The sequence below is a fragment of the Haliotis rubra genome, unplaced genomic scaffold, assembly GCF_003918875.1.
Source record: "Haliotis rubra isolate DU_JTF1 unplaced genomic scaffold, ASM391887v1 Scf287, whole genome shotgun sequence".
Lineage (NCBI taxonomy): Eukaryota > Metazoa > Mollusca > Gastropoda > Lepetellida > Haliotidae > Haliotis > Haliotis rubra.
This window is the reverse complement of record NW_025766954.1, coordinates 1,191,917-1,202,330: the sequence shown is the minus strand read 5'-3', so window position 1 is coordinate 1,202,330 and position 10,414 is coordinate 1,191,917.

Below are 10,414 nucleotides of genomic sequence, written 5' to 3'. Positions count from 1 at the left end.
TATACAGTGAAGCCTCGTTAATCCGGACGGTTGTGTTTCTCAGTAAATTCGTCCGGATTGTGAATAGTCCGGACTACTGAATCAAGACCCAAGTTGCTTCCCTAACTATTACAAAAACGACACGAATCGGGATAAAACAAATAAGCATTTAATGTAAAGCTTAATTCATCACATCAATAATTTTACCGAGTGACATCCGCATGTTGATCCGACGTGTCTGATCACGTCCTTCCTCAGCACAGGTGAGGTAATGTCTAACAAGCGATCTATTGTAGTATGCCTTGAAAGTCCGAATTATTCCTGCATCCATCGGTTGAATATGAGACGTGGTATTTGGTCACATTTGCAAAGTTAGCGAAGCACACTTGTGACTTGCAGCATTGTCGTAAAGCAAAATCACTTTAAGTCCACGTGACCGCATCTGTCTGTCAAAGTACATTAACCAATCACAAAACAGCTCACTTGTCATCCACGCCTTTGTATTGTGGTGTCAATCAAAGTGTAAATGTACAGCATCTTCAGTCGGGAGCTTTTACTGTCTAATTAAAACAACAACCCAGTTGGCCAGTTAATAAAGTAAACATCGCCGGGAGGTGTTGTTACGGTTCGTGAACACGACTTACACTGTCCGGACTGTGAAGCAATTTACTGTTTATTTTACTGATTGGTGACAGCTACTTACCGTCCGGTTCCGGAAACCGAATTTCCGGATTATCGAAGCAAATTATATAGGCATAGATTGGTAACAAGCTGAAATCGCCCGGGAGGCGAGACATCCGGATTATCGGAGTCCGGACTAACGGGGCTTCACTGTATTACTGGCTGAGCGTGGTGTCATGAATATTATTTTTACTGGGTATGATCAACCATTTCATATTGTTGGGATGTCTCGGATTTTATAAATAAGAAATTGCATTTTGTGAGTAAATGTTTGAAAAATATAATTATACTTCAGTCATGACTGAAAAAATAAGAATTTTCAGCCTAAAAAAATAGTGTTGGTTCTTTAAATCTGTTAAAAGAAATATTTAGGTTCATAGTTTCAGTTACAAAAAAAATGTGGTTTTGCAAATGTAGCGTAAAAAGATATCAAGACATGACGCAAAATCCTGTGATTATCATATGGTTGGTCCATTACAAGATGCCATGACTCGTATGGTTTTTAACAGAAGAAGCTTTCCTATAGTTTCTGGTTATCTCAATAGTGCAATCAAGTGGGTTTAGTTGTCAGTGAATCATTTGCTGCCTCATGATGTCATTGTATTCCAGGGGGATGTCATGTCTGTCTCTTAGCTTTTAGAGAAAACTGAGGACTAACTAGTTGATATTATATTATTGGGGGGATGTAAGACTAGATTTTAGAAGAAAAAAACGAATGTCAAAATAAAGAATATAATTTGTCTTGAGGTTTTTCTGTCCCTAAGAACACAGAAATTTCACACATTTTAGAAAACTTGATTTGTATGTTTTGAAGCTTTACTAAAAATATAAACATTATATATATTGCCTGAAATAAAACATTAATAATAAGTATAAGGGACCGTTCACAATTTATGGCTAGGGGTGTGTGATGATATGATGAGTTTTTTTGTTTTTTGGTGTGTGTTTTTTTGTTGTTGTTTTTTTTGGGGGGGAGGAGGAGGAACCATTTTATGTGTGTGTGTGTGGGGGGGGGATATCAATTTTGTACACATGTACTGGGCGTGGGCTCAGCAATTTTGTGTATAAAAATATGTTTAAAATTATGCTTAGAGATTATGGGAAGGGGAGGGAGGTCATTGATTTTGTACATGACATGCAGGGGAGTCACTTATTTTGTACATAAATTTTAGGGGGGTCATTCACATTGTACATGCTTCTCTATAAAAATCATCATCCCCCCTAGCCATAAAGTATACTAGCCACATAAAGAAACTGCACACAGAAAATTCCTTCAGAATTGGAATACAACACAGAAAAGACGACATGATGTAGACACTTTATAAGCTGAAGTATTGGGCCTCAACAACATGTCAAAAGTCAATAACGGTATGACCATCATGCCGCGGAAGCACAGTAGTGCATCGACGACGATAGAGGCTACCAAATTTTCCAAATGAAGGCCTGGGGAATGGTTTGGGACGTGGTCACTGCCGTCTGGAACCTGTGTCTGATATGAGTCACCCGAATCCATCTGTCCTGTCTTGGCGTTGCTACTCGGGGACGCAGATATCGTGTTACGATGGCATTGGAAATGTGCTGCCACCTGTTGTTGGCTCATGCCTGCTCGAACCATTCCAATGGCTTCATGACGTTGAGCACATGTTAATCTTGGCATGATGTGCACGTTTGAATGACCAAAGATCAAGCTTTCGACAGTGCCATCAATTTCACATGTTGTGTGCAGCTGCACAGGCTGCACGTGCAATAACACATTGCAAGTCCATAGGCCACCATCAATGACGTCATGTCGCCTGGCACCTGCATGAGCGTTTGATTGTCTCCAATACTTGCTATGTTCACACCTTTATTAATGCATAAAGACGCTGTCTGCCTATCTTTATGTTTTCTGTGTGCACAGTTTCTTTATGTGGCCAGTATATGAACGGTCCCTAATAAAGTTCGGATTTATGTGATGCCCAAAATCCAAATGGTGCTTAAAGGTGCAGGTCATAGGTGTTTGGGAACAGCAGAGTCTTCTCTTCATGTTGGAAAGTCTGAACTCAATGATTTGTTGTATTGATCTGGAAGTTCATTCCAGAGGACTGGACCTGCCTCTGCAAAACTCCTGTCATCATAGGATGATGTTTGAGTTTTGGGCGCAGTTAGCTGCTAAGATGAAACAGATCGTAGCTGTCTCCCAGCTTATACCTTGTGATAGGTTCTTACAGGTAACATGGTGCCTTCCTTGCCACTGAAATTGAAATGGTTGTTCTAATGGGAAGAGAATGCCATGGACAATTAAAAGTCGGTTTTCAGGGCGTTTTCCTATTGACAATCATGTGTTATTATTTTTTGGATTTGTGGGTGTTGATTATCCGCAATTAATCTAAAGAACATATGCAAATCTGAAAATAACATGTTGATCCATTTATCTCCATGGAAACAGATGTCAATAGCAATCACTGGCACGGAGCTTATACTTAGGCCATAGTGGCAGCAGTTTGTACATTCTTTTGTTAATGGATTTGATCAATAAAGTCAAAAGTCACAATAAGAAAACAAACTGAAATGGTATAATTATATTTTTTTTAACCACCCATCTTTCCATTAAAAAATAATAGCATACTGCAAATAGCAAACATTTTATTGTTTTCAACAAGAGTCGAAAGCAATGTACATATATCGTATTTGCCAACTCGTATATATATACTGTCTCTTACTTTATATATCTCTGACTTAGGCTATGCCTGCTCTGAGAGAAGTAAAAGTATCCTGTGCAGTGAACAAAATCTACTTTTTTCTTCACTAAGCCAAGCAAATTAATTGCTGAATCAGATAAAATATTTAGCAAAAACATTTGGTGTTTTTATTTATTTTTCCAATTTTATCTACCCAAGCTAGTTTGTGAAATTGTTAAAGATCATTAACTATGAAAAGTTTGGTCAATGCATCCTAAAGACTTTTAAGGGAAGAGGCAACACAGCAGGTGCTTTTTAACAGGTGTTCTGCTATCATTAGCCTCCTCTTGCCGGGTTCTTTAGGACCTGCTTCTCTCATCACATAACGTGTGCCAGTAGCCAGCGGGCCATATGTACAGAATAAAAGTCTCATCATATTCATATATGTTCGTGGGATTCTTTTGAAACAGATAAAGATGGTCTTTGAAGTAGCTTTTCGGTACCTGTGAAGATCTGGGTTGGAATTGATCTTCAGTAACCCATGCATGTCGTAAGAGGCGACTAACAGGATCGGGTTGTCAGGCTCGCTGACTTGGTTGACGCACGTCATTGTACCCCGATTGAGTAGATTGATGTTCATGCTGTTGATCACTGGATTGTCTGGTCTAGACTCAATTATTTACAGACTGGCGCTATATAACTGGAATAATAATATGTCCAAATCTTCAAAGACAATACAGCATTTTAATCATGAAAGAACATATTACATTGTTTTATCTATTAGTCAGATGATCACCACGGGTCCGGGTATTTAGACGGGTACCCGGTTCCCGGATATTAGGGTTACCCGTCCAAGCCCTAGTGTCCAGTATGCACAAGCGTACAGAATGTCTGTCACCTTGTGGTTAAAGTGTTCGCTGGTGACGTCAAAGGTTGATTTCTCACATGGAGCCCATTTCTGGTGTCCACAGTCGATATTGCTGGAATATTGCTAATTATCATACTCATTCACTAACGATGCTGGGCACAGTTCCTCAAAGCGATCGTAGCGCTACGACTGTCGTAAGTCTATGTTAAAGTATGGGAGTTACGATCACGTTAGCGCTACGATCGCTTTGTGGAACGGGGCCCAGAACCTTTTCTCTTCTCCAACCGCAACCTGGCAGCCGTAGACAGGCGAATAATTTGTTTAATAAAAATATTTTACAAATTTGTTTTTCACTATATGTGTAACGTATTTTAAAATGTTTTGAAATCAGATCACTCCTTAAAAATCGTTAGGTTATTTGGCGATGTAGATCGAGTCGCTTTCCTTTGGAAAAATGTAGACGAAGAAGGCTCAAGAAGACCTGTTTTTTTATGAGCTGTAAAGGTAAGAATGATCAGTAGCATAACTTTCCACATCGGAGATTGAGATAATAATTCTTTTAAATATGTTACGTGGGAATGAAAATCCAGGACAGACGGGAAATGTGAAACAGGTACGAACAGCGTGAACGTCAATTTCATACAGAACCCGCACACTAATCTCCAAGCTGTTCACACGTTTATCCTGATAATCTATTGCAATCCTTATTTTAAACCCGAGGTGCTTGCGCAGGGAGATTTAACCGATGAATCATGAAGGCGGCTGGGCATTGTCAATATTATTTCACGATAATAGTTTGTTTCTATCGACATTATATATATTCAGAGACTAAGCGTTAGTCCACACTTCACTGATACACTTCGCCAGCACAAGCTAGAGAGGTCTCAGCTCATGATTGTAAATGGTACCAGCGATAGGTATAAATAGTATTTAAGATAGATCAATTGTTTTCTTCAATCAGGAAAGGCAGAACATTCAAGAATAAATTACATTTATTTTCGGCTAGACTGCCATTAAATCGAAGACGACATCTGCATATATAAGTAACTCCCTTGGTCGATATCCATATGTCTCTCCATTTCGATCATTAACAGATGTCAACCACATCTAAATCATGATAAGGCTTACTTCATTAGTGTACTGTCAATTTGTGTAAGATATACTTCCACTTTAAAACGGCTTCATAAGTGTACTGTCAATTTGTGTAAGATATACTTCCCATTGTAAAACGGCTTCATAAGTGTACTGTCAATTTGTGTAAGATATACTTCCCATTGTAAAACGGCTTCAGTAGTGTACTGTTAATTTGTGTAAGATATACTTCCCACTTTAAAACGGCTTCAGTAGTGTACTGTCAATTTGTGTAAGATAAACTTCCCACTGTAAAACGGCTTCAGTAGTGTACTGTTAATTTGTGTAAGATAAACTTCCCACTGTAAAACGGCTTCAGTAGTGTACTGTCAATTTGTGTAAGATAAATTTCCCATTGTAAAACGGCTTCAGTGTTGTACTGTCAATTTGTGTAAGATAAACTTCCCATTGTAAAACGGCTTCAGTAGTGTACTGTCAATTTGTGTAAGATAAACTTCCCACTGTAAAACGGCTTCAGTAGTGTACTGTCAATTTGTGTAAGATAAACTTCCCATTGTAAAACGGCTTCAGTGTTGTACTGTCAATTTGTGTAAGATAAACTTCCCATTGTAAAACGGCTTCAGTTGTGTACTGTCAATTTGTGTAAGATAAACTTCCCATTGTAAAACGGCTTCATAAGTGTACTGTCAATTTGTGTAAGATATACTTCCCATTGTAAAACGGCTTCAGTAGTGTACTGTCAATTTGTGTAAGATAAACTTCCCATTGTAAAACGGCTTCAGTGTTGTACTGTCAATTTGTGTAAGATAAACTTCCCATTGTAAAACGGCTTCAGTGTTGTAGATATAATTTCCCATTGTAAAACGGCTTCAGTGTTGTACTGTCAATTTGTGTAAGATAAACTTCCCATTGTAAAACGGCTTCAGTGTTTGTACTGTCAATTTGTGTAAGATAAACTTCCCATTGTAAAACGGCTTCAGTGTTGTACTGTCAATTTGTGTAAGATATACTTCCCATTGTAAAACGGCTTCAGTGGTGTACTGTCAATTTGTGTAAGATAAACTTCCCATTGTAAAACGGCTTCAGTGTTTGTACTGTCAATTTGTGTAAGATAAACTTCCCATTGTAAAACGGCTTCAGTGGTGTACTGTCAATTTGTGTAAGATATACTTCCCACTGTAAAAAGGTTTTGTAAGTTGAATACGCCATTAACTCATAGGCTGATGATATTACCAAATGTGATGAATCTGAGTGTGAATGAGTGTCTATGTCAGTGTTAATGTAAACAAAAATATCTGAGTCCATAACATGATACCTTGATACGATCCGTTGGTTGGTTGTTGTTTAACGCCGTACTCAGCAATATTGCTGGTATATAGCGGCGGCCTGTAAATATTTGAGTCTGGACCAGACAACCCAGTGATCAAACCTAAATATGAACCTCAGTGACAGAACTAATATGTATAACAATTGCCTTTTCAACTCTTGCTTGTTTCCTCTAAAGATGTCTATCTTTTCAAATAAGATCCGGGCCAAGCACTACCCTGGGTGTCTGTTTCCGGATGTAACAGGGACTCAGAAATAAAATATCAATTACAACAACAACAAACAACAACAACAACAACAACAACAACAACAACAAACAAGACACACGTTGTTTACACTGTGTTGTAAAATGATCAACGTTGCCAACGTTTTGGAGGCGTAGCCTAAACCGAACTGGACAAGATTGTTTGATCTTGTGGCCTTGGAGGTTCTGTTTGCGCAGGGGGCGGTGGGGTAGCCTAATGGTTAAAGCGTTCGCTCGTCACGCCGAAGACCCGGGTTCGATTCCTTACATGGGTACAATGTTTGAATCCTATTTCTGGTGTCCCCCGCCGTGATATTGCTGTAATATTGCTAAAACCCCACTCACTCAGTTTGCACAGTCCAGTCAATACAGCGTCAGGTTTGATTGATCAGTCTATTGTTTTTCATATTGATTCAGCCTAGTATTCTACACATCATGTTACAAAGAGAACAAATAGTGAGCATCGATCACTTCCAAAGGTATCGTCGATGTTCAGAAGGCATGTCTCCGATTTAACTTTAGAGCTGTCGCGTTGTGACCGAACCATCGAGCTATCAATGAACGTGAAATTCAAGCCTTTTTGACAGGCACAGTACGGTTACCAGTAATTACTTAACGAAGTAGGGAATTGGTTTGACTACAGTTCACCCCACCCCACCACCCCATCTCCCCAAAAAGAACAAAAAACCCAACAACAACAAAACAAAATAAAACACATACAAAACCAGACCCATGTAATACAAAATGAGCTCAGCAGGACAAAAACATGTAATGTAAATAACCTAATAAATGTTCACCCACCGAAGAGATCATCTAAAGTCTTCCTCTTCCATCACTCAAAGCCCCCCTGAAGACCTATCTGTTCAACAACTATCTCTGACTCTCTTCCATCACTCAAAGCCCCCCTGAAGACCTATCTGTTCAACAACTATCTCTGACTCTCTTCCATCACTCAAAGCCCCCCTGAAGACCTATCTGTTCAACAACTATTTCTGACTCTCTTCCATCACTCAAAGCCCCTCCTGAAGACCTATCTGTTCAACAACTATCTCTGACTCTCTTCCATCACTCAAAGCCCCCTGAAGACCTATCTGTTCAACAACTATCTCTGACTCTCTTCCATCACTCAAAGCCCCCCTGAAGACCTATCTGTTCAACAACTATCTCTGACTCTCTTCCATCACTCAAAGCCCCCCTGAAGACCTATCTGTTCAACAACTATCTCTGACTCTCTTCCATCACTCAAAGCCCCCTGAAGACCTATCTGTTCAACAACTATCTCTGACTCTCTTCCATCACTCAAAGCCCCCCTGAAGACCTATCTGTTCAACAACTATCTCTGACTCTCTTCCATCACTCAAAGCCCCCCTGAAGACCTATCTGTTCAACAACTATCTCTGACGCTGGACTCTCTTTGCTAAGCGCTTTGCGTGTGCATTGATGTGTGGAAAAGCGCTATACAAATGGAACTATTATTATTATTAAATCCAAAACCAAAACACCCCCTCAATTAAAAACAAAACGAAAAAAAACCCCAACAAATCTAAAACAAAACAAAAACAAAAACACGCCCTCCCCCAAAGAAACAAACGAAACAAAACAAAACAAACAGAAAAAACAAATCCAAAACAAACAAACAACAGGATGACAGACAAATGAAATCCCATCATTTCCATAGCCCAACAATTCATATTGCACGTTCATTTCATGTTGGGGTCAAAGCGTTCGCTCGTCATGCAGAAGATCCGGGTTCGATTCCCCACATGCATGGGTACAGTTTGTGAAGCCAATTGCTTGTTGTGTTAAAGTCATATTGCTGGAATAGTGCTAAAAGTGGTGTAAAACCTTCCTAATTTAATAAGGGTGTGTTTGACCTATACGTCCCTACGTAGCCACCTTTTCGATGTTTCTTGACGTATTTTATTCTACCGGCACAAATCACTCCCGATGCCTTGCAGATATGACAAATTTATATTTGGTATTTACTTTGTATGAATATCTGCCAAACTCCGTAAGATATTTCCATTCCAAACTCCGTAAGATATTTCCATTTTTTTTCACTTTTGGGCTTTTGTTTTTCGCAGTTAATAGTGTGTTCTTTTTTCACAAAAGTATCAACGCATTTTTGCCACGTTTAGTTTCTTGTAAATCATTCAGAATTTTAACATGACAAAGAGCTTATCGACTTTAATTCAGCTGATAGTTCACTGACAAGGAGCTTACCGACTTAAATTCAGCTGACAGTTCAGTGATGCACTTTTGGTTGTTTTAGATTAACTCGGCAAATCGTTAGCTACCATGAACAACAGCCGGTATGCATTTTTACTGAAAATGTAAACGGATATATAATCAGTGGCACAATCTGAAAACAAGCTGGCAGATAAGGTTGTTATCTTCCCATTTTGTCTGACATCTAATCGTTGAAAATAATTAACAATAACAATGGGACAAAAGGGTATTTTTAACAACGCAAATCATTAGCCTCACTGGCAACATTTGTAACAGTATGGTGTAACTGGCCACAATATGATTTTTCTTATGCATGTATTAGCCTTTTGCTATATTCGTCTTGTTAAATGTATTCACACAAAACATGTTTTAGACCAGAGACAAAACCTCCCATTTATTTTTGAATGTCTAAGCTATTTAACTGGTTTAGTATCTATTCACCTTTGCGTAATCAACAGTCAACAGACCATGACATGTTGTTTTAAGACCGTAGGCGAAATGGGATGTAGGCGAAATGAGAACATACCATTTAACTTGCACTCGCGCCGTGGTGGTGGTTTTGCTTTTGATTGTAGCGTTCGCTTTTCACGTAGAAGATCCGGGTTAGTTTCCCCACATGTCGTAACTGTGTCTAGGGTCGCATACATTTTTGATGAACCGGCGTTTGTCATTCATCACAGTAAAAGTCCAGCTCCATGTCGGCGGTCTGTCAGTATTTGAATCTGGACCAGGGTGCCGTTTCACGAAAGCATCTTATCGCTACGACGTCGTAAACCATGAAGTAGGCAGCTCTTAATTTGTGTACGGTTCCACGAAATAGACCTTCTAACTTTACACCCAATCGCAAACAACCTCTAAGCGTACAAGGGCGGTGGGGTAGCCTAGTGGTTAAAGCGTTCGCCTTTTACCCCGAAGACCCGGGTACAATGTGTGAAGCCCATTTCTGGTGTTCCCCGATGTGATACTGCTGGAATATTGCTAAAAGCGGCGTAAAACTAAACTCATTCACTCTTATAGCGTACACGCCAGTGATCAACAGCATGATCATCGAGAGTGGCACACAAGTAGATACTCCCAAAGACAGGGGATAGTGGGAATAAGCAACACAAATCTTTTGTTCCAGACAATATTGGCAGATGGCAGTATCATCTTTGCTGGGGTGTAGGCGGTCGGATCTCATTGCTTCTAATAGTACAATATAGAACAAACTTTATGGATAACAACTTCTTTTTATTCGTGAGTGCGACGTTTCGATACAGATTCTTGTACCGTTGTCAAGCATAATGCTTGACAACGGTACAAGAATCTGTACTATAGTTTGTTCTATATTGTACT